This window comes from Lissotriton vulgaris, chromosome 4_1 (genome assembly GCF_964263255.1).
Source record: "Lissotriton vulgaris chromosome 4_1, aLisVul1.2, whole genome shotgun sequence".
Classification (NCBI taxonomy): Eukaryota; Metazoa; Chordata; class Amphibia; order Caudata; family Salamandridae; genus Lissotriton; species Lissotriton vulgaris.
In genome coordinates, this window is record NC_141691.1 from 96,993,566 (window position 1) to 97,018,063 (window position 24,498).

A 24,498-nucleotide genomic window follows, 5' to 3' on the forward strand; every position below is an offset into this window, starting at 1 on the left:
AGTAAAATCAAAAGAATAAAGAAAGGACTGTTCTATGTCTAACATGAGGCGATATCAATGATAGACATAAGATGCAGGGTTAGGTTAGAAAAAAGACTAATATGTGGCAGAAACAATACTAATAAACGATCCTAGTGGAGAATTGAAAAGATACGAAGATGAATGAAACTTGATTTCTAGAATTACAAAGATGGCAGATGACTTTACTGAGCAGAAAAAAGTAGTGATTCTTGACAATAAATAGCAGAAAATAAATTATTCAAGAAACAATAATACCTGTAGGTGCTATTTTGAGTAATAAAATTAAATAAACAAATGAATACTATAGAGGCGCTACCCTAGTTCTTAAGTAGGGTAGAAAATAGAGGAACTATTGTAATAGTCTTAATATCTTTGGGTCATGACGGGAGGAATCTGATAATTAAAGGGCGAAAAAAGTAGATAGGGTAGCAAAACGTGAATACTAAACAGGGGAATAGTACCTCCTCATATATAAAGGTGGCTTATTTCACATGTGTCATATAGTCAACTCTTTTATCAAGCTTTAAATATATATCTTTCAGAGTGTGTATCAAATAATCGCTTGGTCCCAAGGAATTTCGGAATTAAGCCCATTATTTACCGTGTCAAACATGAAAATATGATATACTTCCCGTTTTTTTCTAATTTTATCACTGCAGAGCCCTGCAGTTGGTACAATTTTTTCCAATATATACCAACGTATATCATCTGGAGAGTGTTGTTTTTCCAGATAATGACTTACTAGTGGTGCAGCCATTTTTTGTGTGCGGATTGCCGATCTATGTTCGGTTAATCTAGTATTCATAGATCGCGAAGTCTCACCCACGTATGCTTTTTCGCATGGGCACAGAAGTATGTAAATCAAATTTTTGCTTTTGCAGTTTGTCATCCCTTTATTTTGAATGGTAATTCCATGATGGCTAAATGATTCATTTTCTATGGCCAAAGGACATGATTTACATGTTCCGCATTTATAATTACCATGAATAGGCTGTAGGTCTCTAATGTTCAACTGAAGAGGTGGTTTTGTTTTAGGCATACGTGACCTTACTATTAGGTCTTTCAAATTTTATATTTTTTCGATAGGCAAACATAGGTTTTTGTAGTGCCTCAGTAGATGGTTTATTGATATTTAACAAGTGCCAGTGTGAACAGACAATCTGTCTGATTCTGTCATTAAGAATCGAATGTCTGGTGACAAATACCAGATTTTGTTCAGAAGTGTTGGAATTGCCTGACAGTAGGTGTTGCCTGTCGTAAAAACGGGCTCGTTTGTATGCATCCCGAATGATACGATGAGGATATCCACGATTCTTGAATTTGATCTTCATATCTTCTGCTCTTAGGTCGTGATCACTGAGTTTGGTGCAATTACGACGTAATCGCAGAAATTGTCCAAAAGGGATTGCATTTTTTTGATTAGTGGGGTGAAAACTAGAGTTGGGCAAGATGGTATTGCGTGCAGTGGGTTTAGTATATAAATCCACATATAATTGCATTCCCTCATGTTTGATCATGATGTCGAGAAACTCGATCTGATCGTTGCTGACATGTGATGTAAAGCGAAGATTTTCATCACAAAGGTTTAGCCATTGTATAAATTCAGACAAAATTTAAGGGTCATCATTCCATATAAAGACGAAATCGTCAATATAGCGTGACCAACAAAGGACAGTCTCGAAAAAGGGGGCCTCCTCTTTGAAAATGTACTGGTATTCAAAGTGAGCTACATAAAGTTCGCTATATGAGGAGCACAGGACGCTCCCATGCTTACCCCTTTTACTTGTTTGTATAGGTCATTTCTGAATTCAAAGATATTTTCTTTAAGGATAATCGCTAAGCAATCAACAATGAACTTACTATTGCAATCAACCTGGTAGGTTTCAATGAACCAGGTTACTGCATTAATAGCACCTTCATATGGAATGTTGGAATAAAGATTTTCAACATCTAGGGTTACTAGCCATTGAGTCTGTGCATTATAAGGGGTACCTTCTAAGAGGTTGATTACCTGACTGGTATCTTTGATGTAACCTGGTATTAACTGGACGAAAGGGCGCAAAATTGCGTCTAGGTATTTCGATATGGGCTCAGTTACAGAGCCAATAGTATTGACAATAGGTCTAAGTGGGGGATTGCCTATATCTTTATGTACTTTGGGGGTTCCATAGATACATGCTAATTTTGGTGAATCTAGATTAAGGTATTCATATTCTTTGCGACAAATAATGTCATCATTATAGGCTTTGTAGGTAAGTTTTTCCATTTTAGATTTAGTTGCATTAGTTGTATTCTTAGTTATTTTTACATAGAACCTGTTGTCATTAAGCATGTTTTCCATTTTTTCAATGTAGTTATCTGTATCAAGGATCGCTATTCCGCCCCCTTTGTCACAACATTTAACAGTCAGTTTAGTGTTGTTTTTCAAACATTCGATAGCTTGATACTCATCTAAGGGGACGTTGAAAGGTGGTCTGGGTACATATTTAGTGGCCTGTATGAAGTTGTTATATACTACTTTTTCAAATATGGCCACTTCAGGTGGTATTTGATCCAAGGTTGAGTTAAATATCCATTTGGGAGCTAGTCCTGATTTATTAATTTCATTGTCATTGCTTTGATTATTCTGAAAGAAAAATTTCAATCTTACTTTTCGAAGAAATGTCATAAGATCTGCGAAAAGTTCAAATTTGTTTATGCCAGCATGAGGGACAAAGGAGAGTCCCTTCGATAGTAGAGACATTGCAGATTGATTAAGACTAGTTTTACTTAAATTGAAGATTGGTATGGTATCTATTGTCTCCAATATTTGGCATTCCTTGTTTCCAGGTATTGATTGGAGTTCCCTTGAGGTGCCTGGAATTGCTGGGGATATGGAGCTTGTTGTTGGTATTGGTTGGGATTCCCTTGGGGTCCCTGGTATTGTTGGGGGTATGAGACTTGTTGTTGGTATTGTACAGGTTGTGGAAATTGTTGATGCTGGTATTGGTGTTGGTTGTATCCTTGGTATCTGGGCCTCCAGTTCGTTCTGTAATTGTTGCGTTTCCCTAAAAAAGGACGTCTAGTCTGTCTTGGGGTATATCCATAACCTCTGGGTTCTGATGTGATTGAGCCATCATCACTACCAGAATAGGATGAATTAGAGAAAGTGGTGACTTTTCTATTAAAACCAGAGTGGATTTGATTAGGAAAAGTATCATTACTTGTTTCAGTTTGTGTATAGAATCCTTCTGCAAGATAGGGATATACCCGTTCTTTACTGAAATTTCGTATATCTTTTTGCAGTTTGTCTGCTTTTCGTTTGACCAGATAGTCATTGTAGGAACTAAGTTCTTTGTCACTATCTTCTAAAGCTTTTTTAGCATCTGATATAGACGGAAGAGATTTGATTTTTGATTCTAGATCTTCTATTTCTTTTAGTAGTTCTAAAATGAGCTGTTTTGCTGTCTCTACAATTAACATCATTAAATCTCTTGAACAGCGATTTGCAATACGAGACCATTTGTCCAAAAAATCCTTGATGTGGGCAAAAAGTCCAGGTATATTTTTTATTTGGAGGCCTTGCGGAATAACTCCCGCTTTTAGATAATGTAGCATATATTCACCGTGAAGTTCTATGCGTTTCGTTTTTTTCTTTAGTGCTAACAACTTGATTAATTCAGAGTTATCTCCTGTGTCATTAGTAGTTCTTTTATCAAAGGAAACTGACGAACCTGCCATACTCATAAAGTCATTATCACTGAAACCAAATGTGTCAAAATTAACCATATTATGACTACTTTACTCTTGTAGTTAGTTTCTCAAAGGAGAAATTTGTATGTACTGCCCAGGTTGTGATTGCTATATATTAACAAAACAGATCGAGTACTGCTACAAGTCCCTGTCTACCAGGAGCGTCACTATCTTCATCAAACCTCACGGGTGAGTCTGGTCAATATGAAAGTTTAGAAGTCATGCTTAGTCTAGCTCGGTTTTTTATATATACTTATGTTACACCAATTGCGCTATTTCACAGCACAGTTATATCTATAGGTTTATCTTCTTCCTCAATCATATGTGCAATATTTTCCCGTTAATAATTATGTTTGTTTCGGCCGACTAATTATGCTTAGCTAAACATTATATAGAGATATGGAAACTCTCTCTCTTTTTTATAAATGGAAGATATTTCTCAGCATAGCTACATCGATATGCTTATCCTCTTCCCCATTCAAATGTGAAAGATATTCCTGTTAATAAGTAGGTTTTATTTGACGGTTTAAATTCTGCTAAGCTAAACACAATATAGAGATACGGCAACTCTCATCTTTATATACGTTATTCTCAGGCAATGCTATGACCAGATCATCCTCAATAGTATCTTCCGCTCCTGGGACATCTTTTCTACTTTATCTTTAGGTAAATTTCCAACTTGTTGTTTAAGTAAAATTGAATTTCTTTCGATTTCCCTGCACTAATATGTTTACTACTTAATTTTATTTCGCTATTCATCCCTTAGATGGATACAAAATATTTGCGCTAACAAACATACATCGTTATCAACCTGTAGAGGTAACATTAGACATCATAATTAATCGCGCTATAGATGCAACAAATTGCATCATTATATACTAAACCCTCTTATCTTACATCCCTAGATAAAATACTCGCTTCCTTCACTATTGCTCTCATCACTTTACCATCTATTCACTGGAAGTTATCCTCGTGGAGGTAACTATATATCGATAATGCACTCTTTCACTTATATGGAGAGTCAATTATACATGTAAACTATATCTGGTCCATGATATCTTATTTTATTTTAGGTTCTACAAATGTCAACACAAATAACGATCTGAATCTAAGCTACCTCCACTATAGTGTTATACCACCTCCTTTTCTCTGATGTCATAACATCATATGACAAGTTATAGGCCTACATCGTTCCACATCTCAAGGTAATTTTATTATGTTTCTTACTCCTATTACTGTATGACCCTATCCATGTTCATAGTTCATAGTCATCTATACACCAACAGGGTTAACGGTGATAATACTACCTACCAGTCTGCTATGTTTACACCTACAGCTGACTTATTAAGCAGCTCATCCTATGTACAGTTTAAATCCTCCTTCATTTACAGGATCCAATATTTCTCAAGCTATCTTAATCCTGTTATCATACGTATTATGACTATTTTCATTATCGTTGTTAATTATATCACACCTCCAGATCTTAAGAAACTGCTTTTACCGACTGACCTTTTATATCCACGCCACACCTAACTGTGAGTCCTGGACTCTTTGAAACTCTGTAAGTACATCTTCATATATTTATATCATCTTTGTTTAAACTAAGTTCCCCCCGTTTTATATAAATTCTGTGAACCTCGGTCATTGCTATGCTATCATTTAGTTTAACAACATTGTTCTCTCTCTTAACAATGTAGTAACACTTTAAACTACAGGTCATATAGGATATTATCTAAAACCACAGCTTTCTCTGCTTTGTCTATTCCCACCTTTTCTAACAAAGTCTATCCTACCCCCATAAAAGTATACTCCACATTATACAGGTGGCTTATTTTTGAAAACTATATGGTTAATATTTGTATCGCTTTAAGAAAGTAACCTGTACACTTGACTTATCAACATTTTGTCTGTTATGAAATGCAATTTATGAATTGAAGTTCAAGATTAATATACTCAAATAATGTTTATCATTTTGATGTCAATTAAAACAATTTTATGACGACCAATAGGTAAAGCTTTACCATCTATATGATCTGAAATGTAGAATTAAATAATGTTTATCAATCAATGTCAACTAAAAAAGATATAAGGTAATCAACAGGTAAAGGGCTAACCATCAAGATGGTCTGAAGTGTATTAACATGTTAATAATGTCATGTATAAAATTTGCTTCACTACAGGTAAAGTTTAACCATCTATATGATCTGAAATGTATAATCAAATAATGTCTATCGACTAATGTAAACTAAAAAAGATCCAAGGTAATCAACAAGTAATAGAGCTAACTATTAACATGCTCTAAAATGTATAAACATGTCAATACTGAAATATATAACATTTGCCGTGTATATAAGAAATGTTACATCCCTGTAAAACCACTATACCTTGAAGTAATACAATTGTAAATGAAAAGAATCTCTACCAGTATGATGACACATCTATACTGCCCTCAATGATTTGCTATAACTGTAAATAACATGTATGTCTGCCCTAAGTCCACTGTATATAATAAGGTTGTCGCCATTATAAAACTGTAAGAAATGTAAATAATTTGTATATATGTCTTCTTTTATATATTGCACATAATATGTTTGTGTTTGTAAATCTCATCCATATATCTTTTTTTTGCTTATAGAACAATAGACGGTCACCTGAAGAAGGCTCAAGAGCCGAAACGCGCGTAGTGGTGTCTACCGCTTTGCCTTCATCACTGTATATATGTTTCGTGTCTATTGATTTTGTATTCTCTTTTTTGTATTTTTTAATTTTTTATATAAAATTTAAACACATAATCACTTATAAAAACTATATATACAAAAAATAGTAGAAAACAAAAGAAAAATAGTCAACAACAATAAACAATAAAGCTCTATCAGAAATTATTTTGCTCATTGGTTTCTGTACACAACTGGACTTTAATATACTGTTTCAGTCTAGGTTTTTATTTACAAAAAAACGCAAATTGTACTATTTAATCAATGTCTGTCACTTTGCTATAGACCTTTCCTAACTCTGTTTCTTCCCTATGTATAGCAAGTGCTACTATATTATATAGGGGTCCCCTTTTTCCAAATATTTACTAAACTCATAGCCTGTTCTATGAGGGAATGTGCTGATTTGGCCATCATTGTCCACATTCTAACATTTGTTCACTTTTTTCTTATTTAGATATATGGAACTCTGTTTTGTTAATATATAGCAATCACAACCTGGGCAGTACATACAAATTTCTCCTTTGAGAAACTAACTACAAGAGTATAGTAGTCATAATATGGCTAATTTTGACACATTTGGTTTCAGTGATAATGACTTTATGAGTATGGTAGGTTCGTCAGTTTCCTTTGATAAAAGAACTACTAATGACACAGGAGATAACTCTGAATTAATCAAGTTGTTAGCACTAAAGAAAAAAACGAAACGCATAGAACTTCACGGTGAATATATGCTACATTATCTAAAAGCGGGAGTTATTCCGCAAGGCCTCCAAATAAAAAATATACCTGGACTTTCTGCCCACATCAAGGATTTTTTTGACAAATGGTCTCGTATTGCAAATCGCTGTTCAAGAGATTTAATGATGTTAATTGTAGAGACAGCAAAACAGCTCTTTTTAGAACTACTAAAAGAAATAGAAGATCTAGAATCAAAAATCAAATCTCTTCCGTCTATATCAGATGCTAAAAAAGCTTTAGAAGATATTGACAAAGAACTTAGTTCCTACAATGACTATCTGGTCAAACGAAAAGCAGACAAACTGCAAAAAGATATACGAAATTTCAGTAAAGAACGGGTATATCCCAATCTTGCAGAAGGATTCTATACACAAACTGAAACAAGTAATGATACTTTTCCTAATCAAATCCACTCTGGTTTTAATTGAAAAGTCACCACTTTCTAATTCATCCTATTCTGGTGGTGATGATGGCTCAATCACATCAGAACCCAGAGGTTATGGATATACCCAAAGACAGACTAGACGTCCTTTTTTAGGGAAACGCAACAATTACAGAACAAACTGGAGGCCCAGATACCAAGGATGCAACCAACACCAATACCAGCATCAACAATTTCCACAACCTGTACAATACCAACAACAAGTCTCATACCCCCAACAATACCAGGGACCCCAAGGGAATCCCAACCAATACCAACAACAAGCTCCATATCCCCAGCAATTCCAGGCACCTCAAGGGAACTCCAATCAATACCTGGAAACAAGGAATGCCAAATATTGGAGACAATAGATACCATACCAATCTTCAATTTAAGTAAAACTAGTCTTAATCAATCCGCAATGTCTCTACTATCGAAGGGACTCTCCTTTGTCCCTCATGCTGGCATAAACAAATTTGAACTTTTCGCAGATCTTATGACATTTCTTCGAAAAGTAAGATTGAAATTTTTCTTTCAGAATATTCAAAGCAATGACAATGAAATTAATAAATCAGGACTAGCTCCCAAATCGATATTTAACCCAACCTTGGATCAAATACCACCTGAAGTGGCCATATTTGAAAAAGTAGTATATAACAACTTCATACAGGCCACTAAATATGTACCCAGACCACCTTTCAACGTCCCCTTAGATGAGTATCAAGCTATCGAATGTTTGAAAAACAACACTAAACTGACTGTTAAATGTTGTGACAAAGGGGGCGGAATAGCGATCCTTGATACAGATAACTACATTGAAAAAATGGAAAACATGCTTAATGACAACAGGTTCTATGTAAAAATAACTAAGAATACAACTAATGCAACTAAATCTAAAATTGAAAAACTTACCTACAAAGCCTATAATGATGACATTATTTGTCGCAAAGAATATGAATACCTTAATCTAGATTCACCAAAATTAGCATGTATCTATGGAACCCCCAAAGTACATAAAGATATAGGCAATCCCCCACTTAGACCTATTGTCAATACTATTGGCTCTGTAACTGAGCCCATATCGAAATACCTAGACGCAATTTTGCGCCCTTACGTCCAGTTAATACCAGGTTACATCAAAGATACCAGTCAGGTAATCAACCTCTTAGAAGGTACCCCTTATAATGCACAGACTCAATGGCTAGTAACCCTAGATGTTGAAAATCTTTATTCCAACATTCCATATGAAGGTGCTAATAATGCAGTAACCTGGTTCATTGAAACCTACCAGGTGGATTGCAATAGTAAGTTCATTGTTTATTGCTTAGCGATTATCCTTAAAGAAAATATTGTTGAATTCAGAAATGACCTATACAAACAAGTAAAAGGGGTAAGCATGGGAGCGTCCTGTGCTCCTACTATAGCGAACATTTATGTAGCTCACTTTGAATACCAGTACATTTTCAAAGAGGAGGCCCCCTTTTTCGAGACTGTCCTTTGTTGGTCACGCTATATTGACGATATCGTCTTTATATGGAATGATGACCCTCAAATTTTGTCTGAATTTCTACAATGGCTAAACCTTTGTGATGAAAATCTTCGATTTACATCACAAGTCAGCAACGATCAGATTGAGTTCCTCGACATCATGATCAAACATGAGGGAATGCAATTATATGTGGATTTATATACTAAACCCACTGCACGCAATACCATCTTGCACCACTCTAGTTTTCACCCCACTAATCAAAAAAATGCAATCCCTTTTGGACAATTTCTGCGATTACGTCGTAATTGCACCAAACTCAGTGATCACGACCTAAGAGCAGAAGATATGAAGATCAAATTCAAGAATCGTGGATATCCTCATCGTATAATTCGGGATGCATACAAACGAGCCCGTTTTTACGACAGGCAACACCTACTGTCAGGCAATTCCAACACTTCTGAACAAAATCTGGTATTTGTCACCAGACATTCGATTCTTAATGACAGAATCAGACAGATTGTCTGTTCACACTGGCACTTGTTAAATATCAATAAACCATCTACTGAGGCACTACAAAAACCTATGTTTGCCTATCGAAAAAATAAAAATTTGAAAGACCTAATAGTAAGGTCACGTATGCCTAAAACAAAACCACCTCTTCAGTTGAACATTAGAGACCTACAGCCTATTCATGGTAATTATAAATGCGGAACATGTAAATCATGTCCTTTGGCCATAGAAAATGAATCATTTAGCCATCATGGAATTACCATTCAAAATAAAGGGATGACAAACTGCAAAAGCAAAAATTTGATTTGCATACTTCTGTGCCCATGCGAAAAAGCATACGTGGGTGAGACTTCGCGATCTATGAATACTAGATTAACCGAACATAGATCGGCAATCCGCACACAAAAAATGGCTGCACCACTAGTAAGTCATTATCTGGAAAAACAACACTCTCCAGATGATATACGTTGGTATATATTGGAAAAAATTATACCAACTGCAGGGCTCTGCAGTGATAAAATTAGAAAAAAACGGGAAGTATATCATATTTTCATGTTTGACACGGTAAATAATGGGCTTAATTCCGAAATTCCTTGGGACCAAGCGATTATTTGATACACACTCTGAAAGATATATATTTAAAGCTTGATAAAGGAGTTGACTATATGACACATGTGAAATAAGCCACCTTTATATATGAGGAGGTACTATTCCCCTGTTTAGTATTAACGTTTTGCTACCCTACCTACTTTTTTCGCCCTTTAATTATCAGATTCCTCCCGTCATAACCCAAAGATATTAAGACTATTACAGTAGTTCCTCTATTTTCTACCCTACTTAAGAACTAGGGTAGTGCCTCTATAGTATTCATTTGTTTATTTAATTTTATTACTCAAAATAGCACCTACAGTTATTATTGTTTCTTGAATAATTTATGTTCTGCTATTTATTGTCAAGAATCACTATTTTTTCTGCTCAGTAAAGTCATCTGCCATCTTTGTAATTCTAGAAATCAAGTTTCATTCATCTTCGTATCTTTTCAATTCTCCACTAGGATCGTTTATTAGTATTGTTTTTGCCACACATTAGTCTTTTTTCTAACCTAACCCTGCATCTTATGTCTATCATTGATATCGCCTCATGTTAGACATAGAACAGTCCTTTCTTTATTCTATTTGATTTTACTTTACAAGCCCTTCTTCTATTTTAATCACTATGACCTAGCACGAATAAGTACTTCCTTGATTTCTACTCCTAGTATTCGCGTCCAATCATCTACCACTATATAAAGTGGCTGCTTCCTATTACACGGTTGCTTGCATTCTAGCATACCGGTGTGCGGTCTTTTGGCGGTCGAGTACTGCTACAAGTCCCTGTCTACCAGGAGCGTCACTATGTTCATCAAACCTCACAGGTGAGTCTGCTCAATATGAAAGTTTAGAAGTCATGCTTAGTCTAGCTCGGTTCTTTATATATACTTATGTTACACCAAATGCGCTATTTCACAGCACAGTTATATCTATAGGCTTATCTTCTTCCTCAATCATATGTGCAATATTTTACCGTTAATAATTAGGTTTGTTTCGGCCGACTAATTATGCTTAGCTAAACATTATATAGAGCTATGGAAACTCTCTCTCTTTTTTATAAATGCAAGATATTTCTCAGCATAGCTACATCGATATGCTTATCCTCTTCCCCATTCAAATGTGAAAGATATTCCTGTTAATAAGTAGGTTTTATTTGGTGGTTTAAATTCTGCTAAGCTAAACACAATATAGAGATACGGCAACTCTCATCTTTATATACGTTATTCTCAGGCAATGCTATGACCAGTTCATCCTCCATAGTATCTTCCGCTCCTGGGACATCTTTTCTACTTTATCTTTAGGTAAATTTCCAACTTGTTGTTTAAGTAAAATTGAATTTCTTTCGATTTCCCTGCACTAATATGTTTACTACTTCATTTTATTTCGCTATTCATCCCTTAGATGGATACAAAATATTCGCGCTAACAATCATACATCGTTATCAACCTGTGGAGGTAACATTAGACATCATAATTAATCGCGCTATAGATGCAATAAATTGCATCATTATATACTAAACCCTCTTATCTTACATCCCTAGATAAAATACTCGCTTCCTTCACTATTGCTCTCATCACCTTACCATCTATTCACTGGAAGTTATCCTCGTGGAGGTAACTATATATCGATAATGCACTCTTTCACTTATATGGAGAGTCAATTATACATGTAAACTATATCTGGTCAATGATATCTTATTTTATTTTAGGTTCTACAAATGTCAACACAAATAACAATCTGAATCTAAGCTACCTCCACTATACTGTTATACCACCTCCTTTTCTCTGATGTCATAACATCATATGACAAGTTATAGGACTACATCGTTCCAAATCTCAAGGTAATTTTATTATGTTTCTTACTCCTATTACTGTATGACCCTATCCATGTTCATAGTTCATAGTCATCTATACACCAACAGGGTTAACGGTGATAATACTACCTACCAGTCTGCTTTGTTTACACCTACAGCTGACTTATTAAGCAGCTCATCCTATGTACAGTTTAAATCCTCCTTCATTTACAGGATCCAATATTTCTCAAGCTATCTTAATCCTGTTATCATACGTATTATGACTATTTTTATTATCGTTGTTAATTATATCACACCTCCAGATCTTAAGAAGCTGCTTTTACTGACTGACCTTTTATATCCACGCCACACCTAACTGTGAGTCCTGGACTCTTTGAAACTCTGTAAGTACATCTTCATATATTTATATCATCTTTGTTTAAACTAAGTTCCCCCCGTTTTATATAAATTCTGTGAACCTCGGTCATTGCTATGCTATCATTTAGTTTAACAACATTGTTCTCTCTCTTAACAATGTAGTAACACTTTAAACTACAGGTCATATAGGATATTATCTAAAACCACAGCTTTCTCTGCTTTGTCTATTCCCACCTTTTCTAACAAAGTCTATCCTACCCCTATAAAAGTATACTCCACATTATACAGGTGGCTTATTTTTGAAAACTATATGGTTAATATATGTATCGCTTTAAGAAAGTAACCTGTACACTTGACTTATCAACATTTTGTCTGTTATGAAATGCAATTTATGAATTGAAGTTCAAGATTAATATACTCAAATAATGTTTATCATTTTGATGTCAATGAAAACAATTTTATGACGACCAATAGGTAAAGCTTTACCATCTATATGATCTGAAATGTAGAATTAAATAATGTTCATCAATCAATGTCAACTAAAAAGATTTAAGGTAATCAACAGGTAAAGGGCTAACCATCAAGATGCTCTGAAGTGTATAAACATGTTAATAATGTCATGTATAAAATTTGCTTCACCTCAGGTAAAGTTTAACCATCTATATGATCTGAAATGTATAATCAAATAATGTCTATCGACTAATGTAAACTAAAAAAGATCCAAGGTAATCAACAAGTAATAGAGCTAACTATTAACATGCTCTAAAATGTATAAACATGTCAATACTGAAATATATAACATTTGCCGTGTATATAAGAAATGTTACATCCCTGTAAAACCACTATACCTTGAAGTAATACAATTGTAAATGAAAAGAATCTCTACCACTATGATGACACATCTATACTGCCCTCAATGATTTGCTATAACTGTAAATAACATGTATGTCTGCCCTAAGTCCACTGTATATAATAAGGTTGTCGCCATTATAAAACTGTAAGAAATGTAAATAATTTGTATATATGTCTTCTTTTATATATTGCACATAATATGTTTGTGTTTGTAAATCTCATCCATATATCTTTTTATTGCTTATAGAACAATAGACGGGCACCTGAAGAAGGCTCAAGAGCCGAAACGCGCGTAGTGGTGTCTACCGCTTTGCCTTCATCACTGTATATATGTTTCATGTCTATTGATTTTATATTCTCTTTTTTGTATTTTTTAATTCAAGACTATATAAAATTTAAACACATAATCACTTATAAAAACTATATATACAAAAAATATTAGAAAACAAAAGAAAAATAGTCAACAACAATAAACAATAAAGCTCTATCTGAAATTATTTTGCTCATTGGTTTCTGTACACAAGTGGACTTTAATATACTGTTTCAGTCTAGGTTTTTATTTACAAAAAAACGCAAATTGTACTATTTAATCAATGTCTGTCACTTTGCTATAGACCTTTCCTAACTCTGTTTCTTCCCTATGTATAGCAAGTGCTACTATATTATATAGGGGTCCCCTTTTTCCAATTATTTACATGACCCGCTGAAAGACTGAAGAGGCTGAAACTAACCCAAACGGCATTCTTTTGTATCTATAGGCACCTTCCGTGGTAATAAAAGATGTTAAGTGTTTGCTCTCTACGTGAAGTGCTATTTGATGATACGCGTTAGATAAATCTAACGTAGTGAAAATAGAAGCACCCTTGACTTTCGAGAACATTTCACCGATATTCGGGAGAGGATGTCTGTCAACCCAAACGTTCGAATTGAGATCTCTCATGTCGACACACAATCTTACTTTGCCGTTAGGCTTGTGTGCAACGACAACGGGTGAAAGCCATTCAGAAGATTCGATCTCCTCTATGACATCTAGTTCACACAGTCTCTATAATTCTTTTTTAACAGACTCCCTCAAAGATAAAGAAATGTTCCTAACCTTATGAACTTTTGGTATAGCATTATGTTTCAAAATGATTTTATGTTGAAACTTTTTCTATAACCCTAGTTTAGGTGAGAATACATTAGGAAAGAATGTTTCCCATTTGTTGTCAGAGACCAAACTAACTTGACTGATGATTTCAGAATATCCCAAAACTTGTTGAGGGTGGTTAGGATTCAATTTAATCATTAAATCACGCTTTTGAGGCCACCCTAATAAACATGAGCCCTCTTTGGCAACATAAAATCTAGAACTTATGGTTTTGCCTTTAAATGAAAGGTCAATGTTAAAATAACCCAAAATATCTATTGTTTTTTTCCATACCCTACCAATCTAATGTCAGAAGGAAACAAAGATACATTAGGAAATTCTTTGAACCATTCATCACCAATCAATGTGTGCCTGGCACCTGAATCAGCCATGACTTTTATAATTTTTTTTACCTATCTGTAACATGCAGAATGGAGCATCTTTTTTCTCTTCGTCAATTTCATACACTGTTAATAAATCGTCTAAATCGTCAGTATCAGTATCAACTTCATGAACATTTTCAAATGTGTTATATTTAACATCTACAGTATTATATCTAGATTTATTTCTAGACTTGCACATTCTTGCAAAATGTCCTCTGGATTTACAATATTTGCATACTTGACCTATGGTTGGACATCTTTTATCAGTTGCAACACGACCAGGAAAACCACATTTGAAACAAACTACATCTTTCCTGAAACTGTTGTTTACTGGAACAGAACATTTGCCGTAATTGCTCTCCGTGAATTTCTTCCTAACAACTTGAACTTCAGATATTAAAGTCTTTTTATCAGAAGATTCCTTCGTTTTTTTTTCAGACAATTCATTTATTCCCAATTTCATGTCCTCAAAACAATGGGCTATGTCGAGAGCCTTGGTCAGAGATAAATCTTCTGCATCTAACAATTTCTCTTGTAATTTGACATCGGCAACATTATGTACTAACTGGTGTCTCACCATTTGGTCATGGAATTCTTGATAATTGCATTTAGCGGCCAAAATTCTCAGGTCTTTTACAAAAGAGTCTATGGGTTCATCTGTCAATTGAAGTCTGCTTAAAAATTTGTGGCGTGCTACTACCTCATTTACTTTTTTTATATATTGCTTGTCAAGTTGCATTATAGCATTTTCATAAACGTCAGTCTCCTCCTCGCTAGAATTGTCCAAAACTAAAGGAGCTAGATGACTAAGTATTTGCCTGCCTTCAGCACCAAGAGAATGTTTTAAAATCGCCAATTTACGCTTATCAGTATAAGTATCTCCTCCAATTGCCTCCAGATAGGCTTCAAAACCTTCTCTCCATTGTTTCATTTCCAAATGTGGTTCTCCAGGAGAAGCTAAGAATGGGGGTGGAGCACTAAAACTGTCCATGGTAAAAGTGTTCCTTGCTTATAATGAAAACGATTAAATAATGACAAACAAAAATAAAAAAAATTAAGGTCAGAATGTACTATTGCTCAGTACATAATATATCATCCAAGTAAGCTATTGTGATGTCATAGCTTATTTTGATAAAATGAGATTCATACACCTGTGGCTATTGTGAGGTCATAGATTGCAAGAGTAAAATCAATCTTGACTCAATTATGAGTCATTGTCATTGTTCAGTGAATGGTAAAAAGAACGCAGTTCAGGGTACAGATACGTCACAAACACTGAGTTGCTACAACACGAATACTTGCACAGCAACGAGCATTTTCGCACATGCGTTAAAAATCAGTCCCTCTGAGTGTTCGTTGCGCATGCGTTGAAGAGCGCGCTGAGGTATCGTAAGCGCATGCACAGAATGACGTGAGGTAGCGTATCGGAAACCCAGAAAATGAACAAAATTAAGGAAAAGTCTCACCACACACGCTCCGAAAGCGGGATTTTCAGAAATGGAAAGCGATTTGTCTATACCAGCATCGGACAGCACTCCAGATACAATTGCCACTTTGGAAATATAAACGGTAATCTTGGTCCGCAGTCTGCAGGGCTTCAGGCTTGAGGATCAGCTAGGTTTGTCAACCGATCGTCGCCAGTGAAGTAGTCTTATTGAAGTAAGTCACAGGAAGCAGAATGATATAATTAATTTGGTAGTTTATTCATAGAAACGTAAGTTATCTCTACAAGCCTGAGTCAACCGTTACATCTGAGACTCTCGGAACACTCTTCACTCCTAGTGTTCCGAGTTCCAGATGAGAACGGATAACACGTGAACACCACATAAGCCCAGCATTAACAATCTACAACGCTAAGGTGAGGGCTTTATTCTTTATGGAGCGGAGCTCTGGGGCTTCGAAAATGTCTCCTCTTTAACTGTGGCACAGAATAAATTCATGAGAACCTTAACAGGCCTCCGGCAATACACTCCCCTAAAACCCTCTATCTTGATTTAGGCTGTAGCACTCTTGAGGATCTGGCTCGATTTAGGCCTGTAGCACACTGGAGAAGGATTTGGACTACCCCAGAGTTGGTTCATTATGCCGATGCTCTGAAAGATGTAAAACGGGCAGCCACATCGAGTAGTATTTTATGGTTACAAAAAATAAAGCACACTTTGGTGGAAATGGGGTACAGACATTTGTTGGAGAATCTAGAAAGTAACATTTCCATCCAAAAAATTATTCAAAGAAGCTTACTGGGCCATGGTGAAATCGAAGTCTGTGTCACGTGCCATCAATACTTCCCTTTCTGGTGTTTTCATGGAACACAAACAAGATACCAGGTTCGAGTCTTACTGGGACCTTATACTTAAGCCCCTAGATAAAAAATGGTACCATCAACTATGGGTTGACACACTTCTGATAAAATCTTATATGCAAAACTGGCAAAGTCCACCGACTACTAGATGTGAATCCTGCAATATGCAGGACAAGACAGTTCTTCAAATCCTGTTTGTGTGTCCAGCTTATAAGCGTCCCAGGAACAAATGGCTCAGGCCAATCTGTGCCATATGGGCACAAGATTAAGCACTGATGCATACCGTATATTGAAAACCAACACACACAAACCGATTGTAGTGGGTACAGCCAAATTCTTGAGCTGGATGTGGGGGATTCGAGCTAAGTGTTTTAAGTAGCAAGGAACATGGCGGGGCCTGTATAGGTTGGATGAGCGGTTAAGTATACCTTATTGCTAGCCCACCGGTTCTACTATTCCCTATCATATGTAGACAGGCACTTCAGCGAATAGCATATGGCCAAGTAGTGCTGTTGTACCTAGGAATTTATGAGATTGTTTGATTTTGATCTATGGAATCGATTGCTGCCTTAGAACAGTTTTATTGTTTTTAGCAAAACAATTTAAATATAGATTTATAAGGGATTTTTATGATTTTTTAAGATTTTGAGCCTTCATCCAAACGATGTATACTTGCATGAATTCTTTTTAACGTGCTGTATTGTAATTAAGTGTCTTTTATGATTTTAAGAATCGAAATGAAGACTAAATTGATTGATTGATACATCCTTACAATATGCAGGCTGTGCATTTCACTTATGTCGAATCATTTACAAAGAGTGTTCCTTGTAATGATGCTGCATGCACTGCTTCTGTGACTGGTACCTACATCCTAGAGACAGTAGCACACTAAGCAGGACCACTTCCTAGTGACGCTTCCCGTAAACACCGCACCTCGCCCTAGGACTTTGAATGGGGCTGGCTGGAGCATGCTGTGACACTAGATGTGAGCATCCAAGCGCTATTGTCACCAAACAAATGAACATTCTAGAATGCCTACTGTTGGTGATTGATAGTGATGAAGGACTAGGAGAAGGGCACTGTTTTCTAACCTACAGTGGATGCCCCTTTCTCTACTGCTGTGCATCCTGTGCATACTCACTCACCCTTGATTACTGCCTCATAGGGAGTCCATCCAAAAGACACCGAGCAATCACACTGTTGCCTTGTCGAGGCACTAGCCAGCCTCTGTGCATCTTTGGAACACTCATCTACAATAGAACACTCGGGGTCACCAACAAACCACATCAAACAGCACCCTATGGGCTCTAACACTTTAAACATATGTTATTGAGCTGGTGACTGTAGAAGAGCATCCAGGGGCCCTGCATAGCATTATTGTCATGAAATAATGCCTCTCCTACCTGAATTATTCATTTAAATGTGGTGCATATTATGGTTTAATCCTATTCTTTATTGTTGGTAAAAAGGTTTTAGCAGAGCACTATGATCACAGAGTGAATCAAAAATAGTCTATGTTAACTAATATGTATTATAGATAAAACGAACACAATTACAAAATACACTTTTTGCAATTCTAAAATTAGAACTGCCTGATAAAAAACAAACCTATCATTACATGGTTAAAGAAGCGGTTTAGATACTCAGGCATCCTTTACAATCACTCAGTATGTAGACTCTGGAGAAAACGTGTCACATCTTTCGGCGTTAGCTCTTTAAAAGAAGTGAAATATCCTATTTTTTTTTTATTGGTATTTATACAAATACAAACAATATACAAGAGAAGCGTTATATGGAATGCCAGCCTATTACGGGGTACAAATATCCTATTTCATTTGATAACTATTGTTGTTACGCATTCTGGGTTTATATTGTATCGTAGCAATATTAATGAAAGATAATGCTTTTCCACAGAAGGTTCTACAGATATATATGATGAATGAACATGATTTCAGTTGAAGCGAGTTTATCAGCCGGTTTAGAAATGTCTAAATTAATGTGTTTAGTTAGCCAACATTTTTTGTCCAGTAACAATGGTAGACAAGATGGATGCTGTCTCTGTCATTCACTCACTCTTACCGCCCTCCCACACACATTCTCTTTCTACAAACTCTTCAGAGCGAGCTCTAGCTGTTGTAATGGTTTAGGAATATTTTCCTAAAGAAAGATAGTGCTTATCTGTTAAGGTAATGATGTTTATTATTTCGATATGCCAACGAATTGATACTTTTGCTCGCACCCCCATGATGATTCTACTGTTTTACTGATGTGTTAGTCAATAATTGTGTATACGAAATGATCGATTCTGGGGATGAAGGAGAAATTATAGATTTTCTACTAAGGCTGCTGCCTGATTCTTTTTGATTTAGACAACTAAGGAATAATTCAGCATATGAGCCTTCATAGCATTTAAGCTGTATCGCCTTTAGATTTTTGCAATAAAACGTAAAAAATGAATTTTGATCTAGAACTCAATTATGGAGTGGTCCCAATTATTCGTATTCACTATTCTGCTAAATTGGAAGGGGGTCTTTTTTTGCAATTACAAATTGTGGGAGAACCGTATAAAAGGTAGATTTTAGGTAATTTTAAATTGTGGGTGTCCTAGATTTGGGGTACACTTTTTGCACCCACAGAGTGGTCACAGAGGATGGTTGCCCGTTAAAGAGCACCTCCTCTTTCTAAGGGTTCATTGTAGGCTACTTTAGGATCATTACGCCTTGTTCAAGGGAATAGTGGATTTTCAAATGGAGTTCCCTGTATCGGAGCAACAGTGAAGGAGAGAAAGACTATGTCAAAGCAAGTGATGGGTTAATTTAGACAGTCGTTGGAAAGCAAAGGGGATCAGCAAAAACAATGTTGGAGGGAATGTACATGGGAGACAGCGAGAATTTTGTTCTGAAATAGCTACGGAAATAAATGATAAAAATATTGAAGTAGAAAGAAAAACAATGAATCAGAAGAGGAGGATGCATTTTTAATTGTAAATGATCTTTTAAAATTTAGATTTTTTCTATATACAGCTAGAGTAACAGGGCCAGAAAGGTCTGATCCTAGTAGGAGGGCAGATTTGGGTGCAGCAGGAGATGGCACATTTAGGAAATGAGGTTAGTGGTTTAGGGGGGTGAAACCCTACTCAAGCAGCTGCCCCAATTCATGTGCAGGTGTGAAGTAGTGCATGGGGAACAACTGGCCTCTCCTATCAGATTTCTCTCTCAGATGACGGATTTACGTAGTAGGGTGTAAAGAGGGACTCTCCTTTCAGACTTCTCTCTCTCAGATGATGGGTGTGCGTAGTAGTGTGTGTTGCTGGACTGGTCTTTCCTTACTGACATCTGTCTCATATTACTGGTGAGCATAGTAGTGTGTGTGGGGAGGGACTTGCCTCTCCAGTCAGGCCTCTCTCTCAGAAGACGGGTGTGTGTAGTAGGGTGTGTTGAGAGAGACTGCCATCTCCGCTGACATCTCTCTCTTGGATAATGGATGTGTGTAGTAGTGAGACAAGAGGGACTGTCCTCCCTGCTAACACCCATTTCTCTGATAATAGGTGTGCATAATATGGTGTGAGAATAGATTGTACTCTGCTCACAACTCTTACCAAGCTGTTGGGCATAACTAGCAGACTGATAAACACCATCTCCAGTATTTCTACTTCCTACAGTAGGAAATGTGCATACCATGGTGTATTTAAAGATCACCTACTCGTTTCTTCTTTTCACGATCCTGTGAGAGTCTTGCAAGATTGTATCATTTTTTGAAAATAAAAAATGACTATTTACTCATCACACACTTCGTCTCAAAAACAAGGAGCACAATATGCATTCCTACTAATCGAGTATATTGAAAACTCATCTATTAATTTTTACTATTCACAATCCTGTGAGAGTTTTGTGAGATCATAAAAATGAGTTAAAAACAATGTACATTTATTATCATCACAGTATTTATCCCTTAATAACCTCCTCTTTAAATCTAGGGGACCAGCATGCCTTTCTGATACCCTCTTAAGTAGCTTTTTCACAGTCGGGCGTTTATTTTCTACCATTCCAAAAGCCAGCCAATCTGAGTGCTTGCTCTCCCTGGACTCCAGAGACCGTGAGGTGTCAAGGGATCCTTTGGGACTTTGCGCAAATATTTTTCACTCTAAATTTCTCAAAAAATACTGAACAGATTTAAACCAAATCACAAAAAGCACAATCTATAGACCAAGACCAAGCTTCTTGCCGAATTCTGTCTGAAGACATCTATGGAAAATGCATGGAGATTTTATGTTTTGGGACCCACAATTTTTTTGGGCCCCTGCTTGATGTATCACCACGAAACCTTCCATTAAGAAACTGAGATGGATGAAGCTTTTTTTGTAAAGTTTTGCGAAGGTCCTCAAATGGGGACAATGGTATTAGCATTCCAAAAAACACTCTTTCTATGGAAAAGCAGACTTGCTATAACTACCTAGTGGCAATCTTCACTAGATAATATTATATATGTATTTTTTTTTCTTCACTTGAAAAAACAACGTTACAGGGACGTTAGAAATTCTCTTACAAAATCAAAGATTACAGTGTCGTTACAGTTAGCAAATAGAATTAAAAACCTTAGAAGTTTACTGAAAAAAACAAAGGTTACAGGGACGTAATAGTTAGGCTCAGATTTCACTCAAACAAAAATAGTTAAAATCGGAAGTTAAAGTTACCTGAGCTACCTCTAACTTATACCCCCATAATGCACTGCTTATGCCCTCACATATTACATCACTCATGACCCCTGTGCCCTCGCAGGTGGTCGCTCCCTACACGCTGCTCTGCCGCTCGCCTGCCTGCTGCCCTAGCTGCTGCCTGGCCGCTACCTGCTCGCTGCTGACCTCCGCTCACCTCCTCCGCTGCCCTCCGCATCAGGCTCACCTTCTGCCCGCAGCCTGCCGCCTCTGCCCCCGCTCCTCTCCGGACCCGCTGCCCCGGTCACCTCCGTGATTCCCGCCGCCGCTGACCAGTAGCTCCGCCTCCCCTCCACTCCCATTGGTCCTCCCGCCTCCCGCCTCCCGCCTCCCCGCTGACCCTCCCTCCCGGCTCCTACTTATGACACCCCCTCAGCGACCGCGCAGTGGACGCGCACAGCGGGAGCGCCGATTGAGCGCCGAAGGTGCGCCAAAGGTAAGCCCGTCTGCGCCCGTCCGCGCCTGGACCGCGCCCAGTGCCAGGACCCCTGGCCCCCGCCGTCTCCAGCCCACCCGCCGGACCTACGACGCCACCGAACTCAACGCCCTCAACGCCGGCCAACTCCCGGGCTGTTACCGAGCCAACCCGAGACGCACCCAAGGACCCTTCTGCTGCAACGCCTGCAAGTTCACCTGCATCCGGACCTGCACCACTCCAGCAGTGCTCGAGACCTCAACGAGCAACAGCAGCAACCACCTGAAGTGCATCCTGCTCAAAACCCGCTCCGTCCACAGACACGCCGTCGAGCTCTGGAACCTGCTCGACACAACGTCACCAGACGTCGCCTTCCTCACGGAAACCTGGATGAACGCCTCTTCAGCGCCCGACATAGCCATCGCCATCCCAGACGGCTACAAGATCCTCAGGAGGGACCGCATCAACCACACCAGAGGAGGCATCGCCATCGTCCACAGGAACACCATCTGCATCACGACCAACACCGACGACACCCTCGCAACCGCCGAGCACCTGCACTTTCAGGTCCACATCAACCCCAAGACCACCCTCAGAGGCACCCTCATCTACAGACCCCCAGGACAACGCACACAATTCAGCGAAGACATCGCCGACTTCATCAGCCCGCACAGCCTCTGCTCCGCTGACTACATCCTCCTCGGGGACCTCAACTTCCACATGGAGAACAACAACGACCGCAACAACACCACCCTGCTGGACAACCTCGCCAACCTGGGACTCAAGCAACTGGTGACCACCCCAACCCACGACGCCGGACACACACTCGACTGGACGGACCACAGCTGTGTCCACTTCAGCTTCGCAAGGACCACGATCCACCACCACCAGCAACCGGCTGCACGCAGGAGCTGGAACAAGATCACAGCCGACCAGCTCGCGTCCTCCCTGAGCATGAACCCTCCCACCAGCACAACGAACCCTAGCCAGGCAGCCACCAACCTCACGAAGTGGATCAGCGACTGCGCAGACAAGCTCGGCCCCGGAGGACCCCGCCCAGCAGACCCGGTAGCAAGAAAGCCCCATGGTTCACCGACGAACTCAAGAGCTCCAAGAAGAACTGCCGAGCCCTCGAGAGAACCTGGCGCAGAGACCCACCACCGGACAACATGACTGCCCTCAAGCTCGCCACCCGAAAACACCACCAACTCATCCGCGCCACCAAGAAAACTGCATTCAAGGAACGACTGGACAACAACGCACACAACAGCAAAGAACTCTTCAACATCGTCAAAGAGCTCTCCAACCCCAACGCTGGAAACAACGACATCACCCCTTCGCAAGACCTCTGCAACTCCCTCGCCTCCTACTTCCACAACAAGATCGCAGACATACACAACAGCTTCAGCACTCAACCGACGAACACCACGACCGAACCACCGCCCCCACCACCACCCTCCGCGCCTGGACTCCGATCAGCACCGAAGACACCGTCCGCACGATGAACTCCATCCACTCCGGATCTCCGACCGACCCCTGCCCTCACCACGTCTTCAACAAGGCCGACGCTGTCATCGCACCCCACCTGCGGGACATCATCAACACATCCTTCGACACCGCTTCCTTCCCGGAAAGCTGGAAGCACGCCAAACTCAGCGCTCTACTCAAGAAGCCATCGGCTGACCCCACCGACCTCAAAAACTACCGCCCCATCTCGCTGCTCCCGTTTCCTGCAAAAGTCATCGAGAATACCGTCAACAAGCAGCTGGCCGCCTTCCTCGAGACGAACGGATCCCTCGACCCCTCGCAGTCTGGCTTCCGGGCCAACCACAGCACCGAGACCGCCCTGATCGCAGTCACCGATGACATCCGAGCGCTGCTCGACAACAGAGAAACAGCGGCCCTCATCCTCCTCGACCTCTCCGCGGCCTTCGACACTGTCTGCCATCCTACCCTAGTACAACGCCTAAGCAACGTCGGAGTCCAGGAGAAGGCACTGGAGTGGATCATCTCCTTCCTCGCCGGAAGGACACAGAGAGTCCGCCTCCCTCCATTCAGATCTGAAGCCACCGAAGTCATCTGCGGCGTCCCTCAAGGCTCCTCGCTCAGTCCAACCCTCTTCAACATCTACATGAGCCCCCTCGCAGACATCGCACGCCCCACACAACCTTAACATCATCTCCTACGCCGACGACACCCAGCTGATCCTCTCCCTAACCAACGACCCCGCCACCGCCAGAGCCAACCTTCACGAAGGGATGAAAGAGGTAGCCGAATGGATGAAGAACAGCCGCCTGAAACGGAACTCAGATAAGACG